Source organism: Marmota monax, unplaced genomic scaffold, assembly GCF_021218885.2.
Source record: "Marmota monax isolate L192 unplaced genomic scaffold, Marmota_monax_Labrador192_F-V1.1 WCK01_AAM20220418_F8-fsc00243, whole genome shotgun sequence".
Taxonomy (NCBI): Eukaryota; Metazoa; Chordata; class Mammalia; order Rodentia; family Sciuridae; genus Marmota; species Marmota monax.
The window spans coordinates 1,000,245-1,019,011 of NW_026694604.1; the positions used below are offsets into that span (position 1 = coordinate 1,000,245).

Here is an 18,767-nt window from a genome sequence, read left to right on the forward strand (position 1 = left end):
ATAGAAGTAGGAGGAGGAAGTGGGGCGCCGTGAGAGAAGGAAGCAGCTCATCGGAGCTTCCTCTTTCTCCTCCTTCCCCGAAGCCCCGACCCCAAGCCTTCCCCTGCTCCGCCCATCCCTCCTGCGAGGCACGAAACGTGCTTCCACCCGCCAGGCCGAACCTCGCCTTACTCCTGGGGGTTCCTGCAGCCGCACACGGGCCGGGGTTTCTCTATTGGTGGAGCAGGAGGGCTTGTGCCGCAGTTGCTTTGCAGATGCTCTGCGGGCTCCTGGTCCTCAATGCCCAAGCCAAACCGGCAATGAGCTGACACTGCCCCGCCACCAGGTGGCGGGAGAGGCTGGCGAGGCAGCTAGTGAGGTCCCGGCCCCGCCCTCCAACAAGTCCCGCCCACCTGTCCCCGCCCCCCACCCATCCACCCACCCACCCGAGTTGCAGAGACTTGGCAGATGCTGGGACTTGCCGCCCGGCTCCAGCCGCGCGGCGTGGAGGTCCGGATCGTTCCCCAAATCGCAGGAAGTCGCCGCTGGAGAGGGGCTCGGCGCCCGGCGGGGACTGCAGGTGTGTGGCTGGGCAGCCGGGGGCGGGCGTCGAGGGCACCCGTGGCAGCTCGAGGCAGAGCCGGAGTAGATTGGGGACCACTAGGGAGCAGTGAGCTCTGAGAGCCGGTGCTGTCGCGGGGAACCTGTACAAAGATTGCTGTTGTGAACTTCCGCGGATAAGTCCACGCACGACGGGGTCACTGGGTAGCAAACCCATGCTGCAGATAACCCCGGAGACACAAGTGGCATCCCGGGACCTTTCACCATAAGTAGCTAATGTTGGACGCCTCTGTGCGACTAAGTGTGTCCGCAGCTCCTGCTTGGGTCACAGAAATCCCTGTGTCCAGGGGGTCAAGGAGCCTGCCCTGCTCCGTCCGGGAACTCTCTGCGTAACGTGGGCATCAGAAGTCCTTTTTCAGCAGGACCCGGGAGTCTTGGAAGTGCCTGCCTGTGGCGTCTGCGTTGAGCCTCAGGCTTCCCGGCTAGTGAGCACCAGCCTCCAAACAGCGGCTGCTGTTCTAGAGAATTGCATGCTTTGCGCTGTCAGAGGGTCCATGTTTACACACTGTGTGTGTGTATGTGTGTATGTGTGTGTGTGTGTGTGTGTGTGCGCGCGCGCGCGCCCTGGCCCATCCCAGGCAGGGGTAAAAGCGCAAGACGTTCAGGACAGGAGGAGGAGGGAGATTGTTCAGAGGGAAAAGGAAGGCGAGATGAAAGCAGCAGGATGTGGTATAGAGTGAGTTAAGCCTCCTGCAGAGAGGCGGGGTGGGTTTGGGCAAAATGAGGGCCCAAAGTAGGCCAAGTCAGCCTCGGAGGTCTTTTCTGGATCCATTCTCTTCCTCTCTTCCATGGACTTCTGGGTCATCTCATCCAGGCTTTCTTTTCTCCTGTGTTCTGGACCACCTAACCTGGTAAAGCTCAGGTTCCCAGAGCAGAGGTGCCTCCTGGAGTGTTTGTTAAGACAGACTCTCCAGGCTTCAGGTCCAGCTGGGCTTTTCAGAGGTGGAGCATCTGAAAAATTGTAATAATAAGCCCCTTAGGTGATGAGGTTGGACCCACTGCTTGGGAACCATGTGTGATATGGAAAAAAAGATCTGAGTCCTAACCAGGCCCATCTGTGTGGACTGCAGCATCCACAGAGGGATAGGGACTACTTACCCCTCTGCTGGCCTCAGTCTCCTTATCTGTCAGACAGGCTCTAATATTGATGTAGAGAACTGTGTGGAAAGTTAAAGGAGACAGGTGAGTTGATAACAGATGCACCTGGGAAAGGCCACACCGGTGCTCTTAGAACAAGAGTGGGCAACATGCGCTTGGTATGCGTCTTCACTTAGGAGTCCACCGGACAAAGAAGACAGTGTACTCAGGCTCTCTTTCTATTTCAGGATGCCCCTTTGCCCCCTGCATTTTGAAGCATAGCTAGTCAGGACAGCAGGGCAATAAGGCTCTGGGTCTTTACATGCTTGTCCTTGTTGGGGTTTTAAAGATCCCTTTCCCCTCATCTTGTTCAGCTTAGTGGGGTTTGATTTGTCATCTTCCCTCTTGGAGCTGCTATGGAAGTAGACCACCTTTACTGCCTGCTTCCCTTTCCTCCCTCCCGCAAAGCACTGCTTTTTGTTTCTATCAGGAATAACAGGATGGACGCTAACTGGGGTACTGGGCATTGAGCACACTGGGGGTTGATGGTGGTGTGAGATGAGAAGGTAGAGTTTGAGCCTGTGGAGGAGGCTGGCTGTCAGAGGCTGCTGCAGCGTCCTGGGCTAGTCATTGATGAGGGAGGCTGCTGTGGCCAAGTAGGGAATTGAGGGGGGCAAAGGGCCTTTACAACTGTGCAGCTTAGAGTTTGGGAGCTCCAGCCTGGATTTAGGTGAGCACTCAAGCTGTGCTGACTTGGCTGGGTTCAGAGACACTCACTGCCAGGGGCTGAGCTGGTCAGACCTATGGGACCACAGTGATCCAGAAGAACTTTTGGATTTCAGCTGGTGGACTGAAAGCCTAAATCAGTTTCTTTCTTCGTTTCTTTTTTTTTTTTTTTTTTGTGCTGACCATCTATGCCAGGACCTTTATACATGCTAGGCAAGAGCTCTACCACTGAGTGATAGCCCCAGACAGCCCTATGAATCAGTTTTTGTTTGTTTGTTTGTTTTTGGTACCAGGGATTGAACTCAGGGGCACTTGATCACTGAGCCACATCTCCCTCCCTATTTTGTATTTTATTTAGAGACACGGTCTCACTGAGTTGCTTAGTGCCTCACTTTTGCTGAGGCTGACTTTGAACTCACGATCCTCCTGCCTCAGCCTCCCGAGCCACTGGGATTCCAAGTGTGTGCCACTGTGCCTTGCTAGGTCCTATGAATCAGTTTTTTTTTTAAACACAAGTTTAAGAGAGGTGGACACAATATCTTTTTTTAAATCTCTATTTATATTTATGTGGTGCTAAGGTTCAAACCAGTGCCTCACATGTGCAAGGCAAGTGCTCTACCACTGAGCTACAGCCCCAGCCCTGGACACAATATCTTTATTTTACATTTATGTAGTGCTGAGGATTGAACCCAGTGCCTTGTGCATGCTAGGCGAGTGCTCTACCACTGAGCCACAATCCCAGCCCTGAATCAGTTTTTTTTTTAAGAGAGGAAACTTCTAATGGGACATAACAGAATGATCACCAGCAGGTCAAGGGAGAGGTGGTTAGTTTGATTTTTGAGCTTCTGGCCTAGATGGGAGAGACAGAGGAAAGACTCCATCTGGCTTCTTCCCAAGGAGAAGATGATAGAGTCCCATAGGAAACACACTAAATATCAGGATATTTCATCAATTTGAAGATGTACATCTTTTCACATTTTAGCCATGCTGAAATCCAGGTGCATCTTACCAGCAATCACATCTTACAATTATAATAGCACTATTTCTTCCTTAATGGCACACAAAATAATGATGCATCTTAAAACTGATCATGTCTTAGATTCTGTTAAGTACAATGTGCAATTTTGCAGATTCAGGAGTATGTTTTAGATGTACACAGATGCATGCAGAATTATGCCAGTCTCATATTTTGAATGTATTATTTTTCCCATTAGTTCTATCTCCTAGGCACCCACATTTTCATTATATCCAATTTTTTCTTTTTTTAATTTCACTGTATCCAGTTTGAAAGGAAATCTCTGAACAAAGTGCTACCTGCCTTTATAAAGATAGTACGTTGGGACTGATTTCATTATTTCTTGACAATTTGATCAAATGGTTCTCACCTGCCATTCTCTTTTGTACCCTACGTCTGCTGAGGACACATCTTCTGCCCTTTCTCTTTTATCCTTCTTTGTGTCCTTCCCCGCCTTTGGGCCTATGATTTTCATGGTGTGGGGCACCATGATAAGTACTTCATGTCCTTCAATCTTTACAGCCTCACTGGAAGATAGCTTTAGCTATGGTTCCCAATTTATAGATGAGAACACTGAGGGTCAAGTCACTCAGCCAGAAAGTGCCAGAGCTGGGCTGTCTCTGGCATCTGTCCTTTTCCAGAGATGAGCAAGCTATAGTGTGGCAGCCCTGTGTCTGCCTGTGGTTATCAAGTACACGCCTTGCACTTCATGGGGCACAAACTGTGGCCATCCACAGGTGGTTTTCGTTTGTCTCTTTGCTTCTAGGTTCTAGGTAACTAAGGTTATCTGTCAAGTGACTTTTGAATAAGCAAGGCCTAGCTATAGCAAGGAATGAGAGTGGGAGTTGGAAAAAGTTGACTTTGGTGGCACAGAACAGATTGGTCCTTTATGGTCCTGGTTGCCTTTTGATCTTTTTTTTTTTTTAATATTTATTTTTTGGGTGTAGATGGACACAACACAATGCCTTTATTTGTATGTGGTGCTGAGGATCGAACTCGGGTCTTGCCCGTGCTAGGGGAGCGCTCTACCGCTGAGCCACAATCCCAGCCCGGTCCTGTCTGTCTTTGCATGTGCTATTCTACCTCCCTAGTTTCCTTTTCCCTTCTCCCATCTGCCCAAGGAACTGCTGCTGCTTTCCTCCTCTGATGCTCAGCTCAAGTTGCACCTTCAACCCCCTCCTCATCTCACCTCCTGGCACTAAAGCTTCTGTGGCTCCCCCCACAGTAGCACTGATTGTCCTGTCCGACAAGGACTGACCAGTGACTTGGCACGGTTTGGCCTGCCCACCCTAGGCACCTGATGCTCACGTTGTCATCAAGCAGGTCTCACTGCCAGTCTCCCCAGGATCTCCATCCGTGCACACTCATAGCGGAAGATGCCTGGATGCAGAACCGTGTGGGGGACAGCGGGGGTGGGGTCACCAGGGAGTGGTGTGCTTTTCATTTTCATGTCCTCCAGAGTCTTCTTGTTGCTGTTGTTGACCTAGGCAAATGAACTTGTGTGGTTTCCTCGTAGGGGGCAGGGCTGGGTGTGAGGGCTGAAGGTGGCTTCTAGGCTTCTGCCTCACATGAAGTCAGGGGGCCCTGCTTCTGCCTGAGTCCTCCACTCCTAGCCAGGGGACCACAGCGAAGTCTGTGCCCCTTTGGGTGCCCATTTCCTCATCTATATAATGGAAGTGTGGCCCTCGGTGCTTTCTGCGGCCGCTGCCTAACATCTCGTGTTCAAATCGTTTGCTTGGCAGTCTTTTATAGAATAAAATAATAATGACAGTAGTCATCAGCCCTTTTGAATTTTTTTATATTTTATTTTGAGACAGGATCTCATGAAGTTGTTTAGGGTCTCGCTAAGTTCCCAAGGCTGGCCTTGAATTTGCAATCCTCCTGCCTCAGCCTCCTAAGCTGCTGAGATTACTGTGTAGCAGGTACTTATTTAAGGCTCTTTGGGTGCACGCTCTCGTGTTTTATGTTCAACAACTCCCAGGTATGTGGGCTTCCTCTCCTATGAGAATCAGATGATGTTTGTGCTGGCTATCACCTGGGTCTCTGTCCAGCATGGACCAGGGACTCATTCCCTGCCTTCCCATCTCTGCACACTCCAAGGTCCAGCTTATGAACATTAAAGTTAAATACCATTATAGGGGGGCTCCTCTTTCCTTTGTGGTGTTCATCTCCCCATTCCACTTAGGATTCTGTGCATTTTTGTATCTCCATCAATAGCTAAGGGAGTTCCCATTCATGGAAAATTCCACCTGAGGATGGGCCATGTTTCCAGTCTGTCCCTCTTAAGAGCTGCTGTTTCTTAGGACTCAGAAACTCAGCTCTTACAGGGCACTGTGGTGCATCCCTGTAATCCCAGCACCTCGGGAGGCTGATACAGGAGGATCCAGAGTTCAAAACCAACCTCAGCAACTTAGCAAGACCCTGTCTCTAAATACAATACCAAAAAAGGGCTGGGGATGTGGCTCAGTGGTTAAGTGCCCCTGGGTTCAATCCCTGGTACAAAATAAACAAACAAACAAAAAACCCCAGCTCTTGAGTCCTTGTTTCATCTGAGAAGTCATCTTTTTGTCTCCCACATCCTTCTTCTTTATCCAAACCTGCTTTCCAGAATCATGACATCTGGGCAGAAACATCATTAGGTGTTTTTGGTCTGAGCGTTTGTTCTCACGTGATTCAGTGGTCTGAGCTCTTGTCAGGCAAATCTTCATACAACCACTTCCACCCAACCTGACCAAAGTGTTTATTTTTGTGTGTTTTTTTTTTTTTTTTTTTTGCATTAGTTAGATCACATTTGCACCTACAGATCTTCCAGAGGAGTCTCAAGCTCCCTCTAGATAGTGGGCCCCTTTGAAAAACTGATGGAATTGATATATCATTAAGCACCCGGGTACATGCGTGCGTTCTCTCTCTCTCTCTCTCTCTCTCTCTCCCTTTCTCTTTCAAAGTTTTGCATAAGATTCCAGAGTCTTGCAGATCTCAGCACACCACCAAGGAACCTGGCTTAAGAAGCTATGTTCTACAAAATATGATGTTCTGTATGCTGATTTCTTTGGATAACCCCCAGAACACTTCACAGGAGAGGAAGCTGTTGTGAGAGGCAGCTAGGGTGATGATGGATAATGAAAACTGTGTTGGGGACATCCCCAGTGACTCACTGGTGAGAATTTGAGGTGGTGTAGTAAGGGGACTGAGTTCTATGATTGTACACCCAGCTACCACCACGTGCACATTTTCTGGATTTCTCATCAAACTTTGAATTCACCCATTTGCAAGGTGATTAATGATCACGACTTTTGCTAGTGGGGTCCTAACCAGGAACCCCTCTGTTCTATCCCCTATTTAGGGAACTAGATTTATGGCTAAGACTGAGAAAATGTGTTTGTAGGCATTTGCATGAATAGAAACAGTCTAGGAATCAGTGAGGTGGCCCCTGCTCTTTCTTTACCACACATCTATACAACTTCCCATGTTCCCAGAGACTGAAAGCTTGGGGCTTTGTTTCTCTGATATTGTCACAATTCGTTGGAAGTGAAGTCATGTCCGAAGGAAGTTTTCTTCAATTTCTCATTTCTAAGGAACTTGAAAAGCATGAATGGGCCGGGCATGGTGACCCATGCCTGGAATCCCAGCAGCTCAGGAGGCTGAGGCAGGAGGATCGCAAGTTCAAGGACAGCCTCAACAATTTAGTGAGGCCCTAAGCACCTTAGTGAGACCCTGCATCCAAATAAAAAATAAAAAGGGCTGGGGATATGGCTCTGCAGTTAAAAGCCCCTGGGTTTTTGAAACCCTCTACCAGCCCCCCCCCCCCAAAAAAAAAGGCATGGATGATGATAAACTTTTCAAATACTTTTAAAGAATCTATTAGGAAATGCTTTGATGCTTTCACCTTACAATAGATGCATGTGACACATCATATCATGATCTCCATCAACTGAAACCTCCTTACGTTTCTAGAATGAATTCAGTTTGGTCCAGGCATTTTATTCACACATGCTAGGTGTGATTTGCTGTGATCTTCTTTAGGATTTTTGCATCTGTACGCATGTGTTAGTCAGCTTCCCATCCCTATAACAAATACCTGAAATAATCCATTTATAAAGAAAAAAGGTTTATTTTGGCTCACAGTTTTGGCGGTTTCAATCTATGACTGATTGCCCCCATCGCTTTTGGTCCATCACAGTGGAAACATGGCAAAACAAAACTGCTCATCTCTTTGGGGAAGCAAAAGAGAGACAGAAGGATCTGGGGTTCCACTCTTCCCTTTGAGGGCATATTTCCTGTGACCTAAAAATCTCCCTTTAGACTCCACCTTTTCAAGTTCCATGGGATTAATCCTTTAATACAAGAGCCTTTGGGGACTTTTAAACTATAGCAACTTATAAGTGAGTTGCTATTAAGTGAGTTGCTACGGTCTTTTTTCTGTACTGCTATCACCAGTGCATGCAGCTTTGCAAAATGATTTTGGACACAACTCTTTTTTTTTTTTTTTGGTGGTACTGGGGATTGAACCCAGGGCCTTGCACATGCTACACAAGTGCTCTACCACTGAGCTACATCCTCAGCCCAACACAACTCTTCTTTACCTGTACCCTTTAATAGAGCAGCAGATGATCTGTTCCTTGGATGGTAGGAGAATGGCCCTGATGTTTTGGTCCTCTGCTGCCAGATTCTTGTCTTCAAACCCCCAACACTGTCTTCTCTTCTCTCTTTCTCAATTCTCAGTGCTTCCAAGCTGACATTTAAATCATCTTTGTGTGTGTGTGTGTGTGCCTGTGTGTGGGGTACCAGGGATTGAACTCGGGCACACTCAGCCACTGAGCTACATCCCCAGTCCTATTTTGTATTTTATTTAAAGACAGAGTCTCATTGAGTTGCTTAGTGCCTCACTTTTGCTGAGGCTGGCTTTGAACTCGCAATCCTCCTGCCTCAGCCTCCAGAGCTGCTGGGATTACAGGTGTGCATCACCTTGCTCGGCCTGAATCATCTTTGATTCTTGGCTTTTCAACAATCAGCTACTGACTCCTGTGAGTCCTTACTTTATATACCATTGAGCTTATGGGAAGGCCCATCTCCATGCTGAGTTGGGTGGACCTTTGGAGTCTGGCTCAGTCCCAGGTGCTGCCTCAGCGGGGATGCCAATCAACACATCACTTTTTCCCCAGAGAAAGGTAACCAAGATGCTGATGACACGATATGAAATAATTAAAGGAGTGGAAATGTTTTTTTCTCTAAGGGGAAAAGTAACATCTGTCTTCAATGTTTGAAGGGCAGCATTCTTTGGGAAAGATAAAGGTTATTCTCCAGGATGGAAAAGAGATCTGTGAAGGGAAATGGAAAGGAAATAGACTTAGGCTCAGTGTGAGGAAGATTCTAGAACAATTCAGGGCAGATCTCATCATGGTAGTGAGTTCCCCATTGGGGAAAATATTCAGGAAAAATACATGTCATGATAGCTGTGAGAATGGAGACTGAAATAACTCTAGTTCTCTAGTTCATCGCTCTGAGACTGACCAATTGTGTAATAGCTGATTGTTCTGAAAACATAGTTTAAATTTAAGAATTTAAATTATTAATTTAAATTTAGTGGCCCTGAACAACGAAATCCCAAAGCTGGGGAGTTCCCTCAAAAAATTCCACAGTCCTGCTTCATAATGCATTGCCCCAGAGCAGAAGCCCTTTGGCTGTTAAAAAACAAACAAACAACAAAAAAAAATCATAACCATACATGGTGAGGGATCCTGGAGACCCCACTGGTCCCCAGATTCTCACCCACCTCCTAGGCTAGGAGCCTGGGCTTTTCTTGGTCTCTTGTTCTTGGTTCTTTCTGAAAACCTGGTGAAATAAACTAGTTGAACCCTACTCCAGAATTTCCTTCTTTTGCAGGTGTCCCAGGTAAACTCTCAGGATCAAACTACCCAACCTTCAGGTTGATCTGGGAATGAATGGCCTCTTGTTCACGGGGGCTTTTAAGCCAATGTTTCATAAGCCTTTGTATTTTGCATTCACTTCTGTATTGACATCTTGGGAGTTTCATTTTGAGAAAACTAGAAGCTCAGAAGCTCTTGTTGGCCTGTTACTGTGTTTGAGAGAACAAAGAGGGTTGTGGTGGGATGTGCAGGCTCCGGAGGGGAATAGGAGATGTGATCTCTCTAATCCTTGTCCCTGATTGCCTCCTCCTGTCTCGGAGCCCGGTTACCCCCAGGACCAAACAAATTCTATGATTCTGGCCTCCAGGAAGTTTCCAAAGCCTGCTGTCTGGAAGCAGCCTTGTGGGAGCTGCTCTGATGACTGAGCAGAGAAGGATCCTGCTCTTTCCCTCCTGGTGCCCCCCTCCTCCATGACGGGACTCCCTATGACTATGAGACCCTGTTCAGACCCAAGTGGCAGCAGTCCCTCTCTTCAGCCCACAGTCCTCTATCGGATGGCTTCCCTGAGTCACTGTGGCTCTTTGCTGGCATATTCCAATGGCCCTTCCCAGCCTGCATTTGATGCCCAGCTCCCTCACCTGGAGGGAGCTTTCCCTCTGACTGTCGCATACCCCCAGCCTTTCCTCTGCTGCTTGTTCTCCTCAGCATCCCTGGCTTTGCTTCTCCTCCTCCCCCAGACCCTTGTCTCCAAGGACAGGCTGGTTATTTTCACCTGGATGCCCCATTTCGGTGCACGCCTAGGACTGAGGCCTGAGTCTGTCTACAAGGCGGGCTTCCTCCGCAGACTTCCCCATTTCTCGTCCCTGTTGTTTTTAGGGCTCCAGTCCTGAAGGCTCAGCCTCATCTCCGCGTGTGCCCTGCATCTTCCTTGTTCTCCACTCTCTGGCCGGTTGCGATGGGGCTTCCTACGGGCCCCATGGTTCTGGCCCCTCTCACTTCCTCATTGTTCTCTCTGCCATCCAGTGCAGCTCTCTTCACACCTGCAGGTGGGCCTTGGGGGCACGAGGTTCTTCCTTGCCCCACTAGGAGATTCTTTAAGGAAACTTTGTTACCATGTTCAGAAGACTTCCAGGGCATCTCAGCACACAGGGGAAGTCCAGAGTCCTTGGTCTTGTGTTCAGGGTTCAAGTCCCACTCCATTCTGAGAATCTTCATCCTCTCCTCCAGCAAACGGCCTGACCCAGTTTCCCCAAGATCAATGACATATGCCTTCTGTTGAGGAAACCTTCCCAAACATTTTGTTCGGAGTGGACTTCCCAGTGCTTGGTGAAGGACAGCCCCCTGGAGATATGCAGTCAGTGTTTGTTGAATGGATGTCCACTTGATGGAACAGCCAATATGGAGGACACCTGAGCCTTAGCCTTGGGTGATTAGTGATCTGGCAGACTGGGCTGCACACCATCTGAGATCTTTGTGAGGTCCAGTACATCCTCCAGGTAGGTTGCTGGCCTTCTGTGGGCATCTGAAGGAACTCAGACACCTATCTCTTTGCTTTCTAGTAAGAATATGTTGGACAGCCTCCTCTGGCTGCTTTGGAACCCATGAGCCCCTGCCAAACCCCAGATGTTGAGACCCCTCCTCTCTATGGGGATCCATTTTTTTTTTAAACCACTCTTCAATTTACTCAGTGTTAAGACAAGCAGTTCTCTAAGTCTGAGAGCAGGGGAAGCCCTGGGGAACCTCCCCCTGACAAGCCACTCCTCTGTCTGGTGACATCTTCTTGCCAGGAGCCTGGGGAAGTGTCATTGCAACACAGTGTTTACAAGGCCAAGGGGCTTCCTGTCCCGCCTACCCAGCAGGCTGTGGAGCAATCAGGAGTTGTGTTTTCATGAGGAGTGGGGCAAAGAAATAGTTGAGGAGGGGATTTCTTGGGATTTTTTTGAACATCACTTAGGGGGGGGGTATAGTGGCTGGCCTGCCTGACTCTGGAGGAGGACAAGGGAGAGGTAGAATATAGATTTTTAAATTGAAAGCAGGTCAAGTATTACTAATAATTATTATTAATTTGCATATTTTCCTTTGCATCTTGTAAAAAGTGCTAAACATTTTTCACAGATGTGGCCCTTCAGTTTAATGTAGAACTCTTTAGAACAAAGAAAGAAAGAAAACATGAAATTCTCTCACTCCAAGCGGGGGCCATGTGTTAGAGCAAGCAATAGAAGATTCTTTATTTTCCTCCTTTTCTTTCTTTCTTTTTCCTGGATTTGAAGAGGAGTTATGCTTTGGAGAGGGAAGAGGGCTTTCTGGGGGCAGGAGTGAGCAGGGAGAGGACTCTTAGAAAGAGAACCTTCCATTCTGATTTAGAGTTCCCCCAGGTGGAGAGACACCCCTCTCCATGCACACCTGATAAATGGGCGGAGGAGACGGATACTGGCCTCTCTGCCTCCTCAAAGGGCTATGGCAGCTCTGAGGCACCCACCTGACAACCTGGAACCATCACCATGTCGCTCACAAGAACACGATCTTGTGTCCAGAGCTCTGGTGCAAATGTCTGAAGAGGTCCTGGTAGGTACTTCTTGGCAGGTGCCTTGGGGTCTCTTGGACATGGGAGAGAAATATTCTCCATGTTCCCTCTTTATTTAGTAAATGAGTAATCGAAACATAGGGCCCACCCCACACTGTGAACTTTAGAAGCTCTGAGGTTGATTTCTGTGGTACAGTCTTTCTTGAGCCCCTTAGAGAAAGAATGGGGAGCTGCCCAGCCACACAGCCGGGGTGCAGAGGCCTCTGTGACAGTGATACATTGGCCATTCTGTGAAAATAGTGGTTTGTGTAAGGAGGTTTGCCACAAAGTGTCAAGAAAGAAAAAAAAAATTACTGGTAAGAACGTGGCAGTTTAAAGAAATTGATAATAAAAATCCCTGGGAGATGAGAGGTGGAGTTCAACAAGGCCTCGCCTTCTGTAGGTGTCAAGAATACACATTTCTGAACTTGTGAGGCTAAGCGCAGGCCCAAGGCATGTGAGGTGGTTGGGGGTTGGGTTAGAGAATGTTCTAGAATGTACTTGAGTCAGTAGAAGGAGGTGGTGGAGACTTGTGGAAACTGATGGAAGCAAGCCCTCAATTCTGGACCATGTGCCGAGGCACTGGATAAGGAAGGAGTTACCCAGAATTTCCCATCCCTTTATCCTTCCCCATTGGTGCAGAGCACCATGTTATCACGGTCCAGCATTTTCCGCCGAGGTGGTGGAGAACACTGTGTGTAGGCCAAGGCTCAGCCTTATGAGCTTCCCATCAAGGCTCCTCTCTAGGGGATGTTGAAGGGCTTGGGTTGGGAGCGTGAGCATCCTGTGATAATGGCTACAATTCCACTTTAGGTCCGGAGCTCAGTCCCCTCAGGATCCCATCTTCTCTCCCCCCCACACCCATCTTGCATTTTCAAAGATGGGGAAATTGCTTCTCATTGGCTGTCCTACTCCTAAGGCCTACTCTGTAGATGAAGGTGGGAACCTTATTTCCACAAAACCATTGGATCTTATTTCAGGTGGGAAAGTTTTGTAATGCCCATCGTTTATTCTCATGGTACCTTCTGAGTGACCAGTAAGAGACCATCTCTAATTCTTTAGGTAGAACCTCACTCCCTTGCCATGAGTTGCTTCAATGTTAGCTAACCCAGCAAGCTCCAAACAATGTCTGATCTTTAAATAACCCAACCTCGGCTGCTGCTCCCTCTAGGGTAGGATATGGAGAGCGGAACAAACCGTGTAGAAAATGTATGCTGCCTCTCTGGAGGATGACTGCAGCTTTTATGAGGGAATTTTGGGTAGACCAGTAGTCCCTATTTAAAGTCAGACCATAAAACACACTGTACACATTTGGGGGGAAATCCATCAGCTGTATCTAAGAGACAGCAACAATAGAATCTCACTTTCTTGGTTAATCAGCACTGACTGAAATATTAATTAGCATATTGATTTGTCTGTTGTATTAGAGTGACTCAAAATACTAGTGTCTTAAACAAGATTGAATTTTTTTAATTTATCTGTCCTTTAACAGTCTAAGTGATCTAGACTTTACACGACAACCTCACAGGTGAGGAATCAAGGTTCCTTCTGTCATATTGCTCTGCCTTCCTCAATAAGTGGATCTCATGGTCCATAAGAGCCGCTCTAGCAGTTACCATCACATTTGCCTTCCAGCTAACAAGAAGAGGAAAGGGGAAAGGGATTTTTTGTCTCCATAATCCCTTCTAGCGACTGGGACTGGCAGTCCCTGGCTCCCTTCCTTAGTGCTCACAAACTGCCTCATAATGATGCACGCAGTCCTCATAATGGGGACTAGTGCACGCAGTGAGAGAATTTCCAGGATTCTACCCTTTTTCTGTTCCTCCACTCCTTGAGGACAACCTTTTCTAATTTGTCTCTGTCTCTTTCTGCTACACATATTTTGTTTTCTCCAATTCTATAAAGGTTAACAGTGGCAGTTCCCTTTCATAACCCCAAGTTTCTTTATGACTCTGAGATACATTTATCCTCATCCGTAATCCAAAACTCAATTGAAACAACCAAGGCTGGGGGTGTAGCTCAAGGGTAGAGCACTTGCTTAGCACTTACAAGGCCCTGTGTTCTATCCCCAGCGTCTCTCTCTCTCTCTCTCAACATCAAGACTCTATTGGACTTCAGATCCTGTTGTATCAGACCCTTCTCTCCCAGTTTACCTCTGACCCCATGCCTGCTCTGATTCTCTAAATCCCAAGGCCAATGTCATGCACCAGCTCATTGCACATGGCCTTTGAGCATACCCACAAGCACTTAGCTTGGCCTAGAAGGCCATTCACAGTCTGCCACCCCGGCCATGCAGCTTCCTTTCCCAGCATGCCCCACAGCATACTTTATGCTCCATGGGGTTGAACTGCTGGCCCTTCCACTAAAGGACCTGCCCTACCTCCTGTCTGCCTCCATAGGTTCTACCACCATGCTTGAATCTCACCCAGGGAATCTCCTCGTTCCTGAAGATTTTCTCAGGAGTTATCCTGAGGAAGAATCTTTTCCAATTTACATTCTCCCTCCTTTGCGTTCTTTTTGCACTGTCCTGTACCAACCTCCGTGGGACACCTCACCGGTTGTGTCATTTATAGCCCAAGTGTTATTTTTATTTTTTATTTTTGGTACCAGGGACTGAACTCAAGGACACTCAACCACTGAGCCACACCTCCAGTCCTATTTTGTGTATATATATATATATATATATATATATATATATATATATATATTTAGTTGTAGATGGACACAATACCTTTATTTTGTTTATTTTTATGCTGTGCCAAGATCGAATCCAGTGCCCCTCACATGCTCGGCAAGGGCTCTATCAGTGAACCACAATGCCGGCCCCCTATTTTGTATTTTATTTAGAGTCAGGGTCTCACTGAGTTGCTTAGTGCCTCAACATTGCTGAGGCTGGCTTTGAACTTGCGATCCTCCTGCCTCAGCCTCCTGAGACACTGGGATTACAGGTGTGCACCACCACACCCGGCCCAAATGTTATTTTGAATGCTGCTCCTTGGATCCTTCTGGCATGTGAGCTTTCTGGGCATATACCTGTGCATAGAATTGCTGCATCACGGGGCTAGCACAGGTGAGCTATAGTAGGGACTGTTGAATGGTTTTCCATTCCAAAAGTGGTTGTACCCACTTATGCTCCCATCAGCCAGAGTGAGTGTTCTCATTGCCTCAGATCCTCACAAAAACTCTGTGTTTTCCATCTTCTTTACCGTAGCCATTCTGGTAGGTGTGTAGTGGTATCACATCGTGGTTTAAATTTGCATTTTCCTTATGACTCATGAAATTGAGCTCCTCTTCATATTTCTAGTGGCTATTTATCAAAATCTCTTTCTCAAGGTGTCTGTTCAGATCTTTTGCCCATTTGGCTATTGGGATTGTCTATCTTTAAAAAAGAAAATCTGTTGCTCTTGCTACTAGGGCATTGTATGGTGACTGTTCCGGGTCCGTCTTCCCCTGACAATAGGGTCCAGGAATCTCATGGCCTAGTAAAGTCCCTAGAATTGAAGACCTTCAACACGTATTTTCTGTTGACTGAATAAGCCATCTTGGATCCCTACTTTCCAGTGGGGTGATGATTCTTCTAGAGAAAAATGATCAAGGATAATGGGAAGAGAGCCCTGCTTTCTCTTAGGCGCCTGGAACCACATACTCTGATTCATGACCATACCTATGTGAGTGAATTTCGTGCTAAGGTGGGCTTCCGTGTTTCTACAGAGCAAATACTCTATCTCCCTACTGATCTGAATAAACAGAAATCATCACAGCAGAAACAGAAGGAAGCCTCTTATCTGATAAAATGTGCACCAAGGAAAACATTTGGTTTATCAAACCTGGGTTTTATGATAAAAGATAATTGTAGAAGCACTCTCCAAATCTTGTAAACTACCATCTCTACCCACTAGTAGAAAGAAATAAAGTCCTCTTCTCTTACATGACTATCATATCCCAAAGTGTGGTTTCATTTTAATGGCTGAAGAATAAAAGGACCTGGAGGAAGAAGATCATTAAACACTCTGAAAAGTTTTCAGATGAAACAAGAAACAAATTAGAGCCAGGGAATAGATATGAGGGGAATACATACTCCTGATTTGGGCTCTGATAATAACTTCAAGACCTTTTGGATGTCTTCCTGTGTTTCTCAAGTCTTGCTTTTGTGACATTTGTGATGTGTTCATTTTCACTCTTTAGCATCTTTTTATTGTTTGGTTTGGTTTGGTTACTGGGGATTGAACCCAGGGGCACTTACCACTGAGATTCATCCCTTTTTTTTTTTAATTTTGAGACAAGATCTTGCTAAGTTGCTGGGGCTGGCCTCAAACCTACAATCCTCCTACCTCAATCTCCCAAACAGTGGGATTACGGGTGTGCACCACCATACCCAGCTTTTATGTCTATTTTTTTTTTTTTTTGTACTGGGGATTGAACCCAGGAGTGTTCAAGCACTGAGCCACATCCCTAGCCCTTTTAAATATTTCCTTTAGAAACAGGGTCTCACTAAGTCGCTCAGGGCCTTGCTGAGTAGCTACCTATAAACTTAGGATCCTCCTGTCTCAACTTTCCAAAATGCTGGGATTACACACATGTGCACACCCGGCCCTAATATCCATTAATATCCATTCTTATTTGGGGGTCTCACTTCCATTTTTAGATACATGTTAGGAAGTCACACTGGCCCCTCTAAGCTTCCCCTCTTTCTTTCCTGAGACACTCCATGACTGCACCTTGAGATTTTAATTTTCAGTTTTCTTTTCCTGGTAAGCCGACCTCTCTGATCCCTGGCTTCTTAGAAACCTGCTTCCTTGAAATTGATGACTTGTGTCAAACCACGTCTAGCACTTTCCTCCATGATGCCTACACTTTGAGGTGAATGTGGTCCTTTTCTCCGTGATTCTGTTTTACCAACCTTCTATTCTAATTGGTCAGAATTAAAAACAGAAGTTAGAAAAGTTGTTTGCATAGTTCTCTGTGACTCTCTGAAATGTGAGAGGATTAGCGGACAAGGATTAGTCTAAGGGCCTGGGCTTACCTTCAGGAACCTCTCAACTGCCCTCAAGGCAAAGCCTCTGCATTCCCTAGACCATGGCTCAAGGTCAAATTTATGACCCATGTGAGAAAAGCAGCATCCAAACCTCAGTTCCCATGTGCTTCTCTCTTCTTTTAGCTTCCTTTGAGCCTCTTAGCATTTACTCATTCCTTAATTTATTCAGCAAATATGTGCCAGGCACTCTTCTAAGCCCTCATAGAGCTTACACTCTAAGGGGGCTGCTGGTGCCAGACAGACAGGAAATACAGTAAAAAAGTGAAATGTCTAGCATGTCAGTTGGGAACGAAGATGCAGAAAAAAGAAGACTGTGTCGGAGATAGGATTTGCCAGTCCTTGTTAAGAACATAATGTAGGGACTGGAAGGAGGATTGGGAGTGAACCAAGCAGACATCTGGGAAAAGAGCCCTCCCTGCAGAGGAGTAGCAGTGCAGAGGTCTGGGAAGAGGAGGGCGGCCGGTGTGCTCATTCTAGTCCTCAGAATGTGGTGATTTCCATGCCGGCCTCAGGAAGCTCAGTACTTGAAATGAAGGACAATGTATTAGTCATCTGTGTTTCTACCACAGCATCCAGCAAAGTTTCTTGTGATCATATTCACTCGATAAGGAAGGTTTTTATTTGAGTAAATAAACAGATTGGACAGCCTCTCAGGGAGCCTTCCACCTCTGAATTGCAGTGATTATCTTAGATGCCTGGTACATGCCTGGCACTCTCTTTCTAGCTTTTCTTTCTGGATTTTTTTGAACACATAGGTCCAAAGACTTTTGGACATGTGGTTTAGTCTCTGTCAGGGTGGGGCCTACCTTAGCTGTATTTGACCCAGATACTATTACTGTGAAACAAACTTTCATATGATGTAGTAGAATGAAGCATTTATTATGCTCATGGATTCTATGAATAAGGGATTTGGGCTGGCCACAATGGGGATGACATGTGTGTGTTCATTGATGCCTGGGGCCTCTGTTGACAAGATGCACACAACTGGGGACCATAACTGTAAACCAGAGTGCCGACATGTGGCCTCTGCACATGGTTTGAGCTTCCTCACATCATGGCAGCCTCCATGACTCAAATCCCCGAGAGTCATGTACTGTGTCGCCTTTCCTAACCCATCCTTGGAAGCCACATGGTGTCACTTCCACTGTAATCTGTTGGTTGAAGCAGAGGAATTTGATTTCACTCCTTGAGGAGTGGCGATGCTGTATTATAGAAGGAGATGTGGAGTGGGAGGTATTGGCAGGACCATCTTTGGGAATCACAATCTTATAATGTGCCTTCTGTCTTCCTGGGGAGGAATTCTCATTTCATGCCATCACTGGGTCCTGGTGGATTTCCATATGTTTGATTTGTATTCTGTCCAGTGCAAACTGCCAGGGTGACATGGTCGAGGGGTGTGGGGGCGGACGACTGGCCTTCTTCCCACTGTTCCCAGCGGTGATCTCAGGCTTTCCAGGTCAGCCATGGAGCCACTTGTATGAGGGAGCAGCAGTTAAGGAGTCAGGTAGAGGAAGTGTAGCTCTAGTGTCAGTTTCTTTTTCATTGAGGGATGTCAGCGTGGGGTGGGAGAGACATGTTGGTGTGTTGGGGTAGAATCCTGTGGAACTGGTGTCCAATCAGATGCTCCAATCAGTTGTGTTTGAGGAGTCTGAATGTGTTAGTCAACTTTTTGTTGCTGTGACCAAAACACATGACAAAAGCAACGGAGAGGAAGAAAAGTTTATTTGGGGCTCATGGTTTCAGAGATTTAGTCTATGGTGGCAGACTCCATTGCTCGGGGCCCGAGGTGGGGCCACAAGCATCATGGCCAAAGGGCACAGTGCAGGAAAAACTCAGCTCATGGTGGCCAAGAAGCAGAGGGAGAAAAGGGAAGGGGTCAGAGGG

General features: G+C 47.0%; 1 protein-coding gene across 2 annotated transcripts in view; it reads left to right on the forward strand.

Annotated features, from left to right (window-relative positions):
- The first annotated feature begins 412 nt into the window (after positions 1 to 412).
- Positions 413 to 18,767, forward strand: part of Pik3r5 (phosphoinositide-3-kinase regulatory subunit 5) — a 74,575-nt gene continuing 56,220 nt past the window's right edge. For both annotated transcript variants that reach the window (XM_046422194.2, XM_046422195.2), the window contains exon 1: positions 413 to 559. The gene's annotated coding sequence lies outside the window, so the exon portion shown is untranslated. The remainder of the gene's footprint in view (positions 560 to 18,767) is intronic.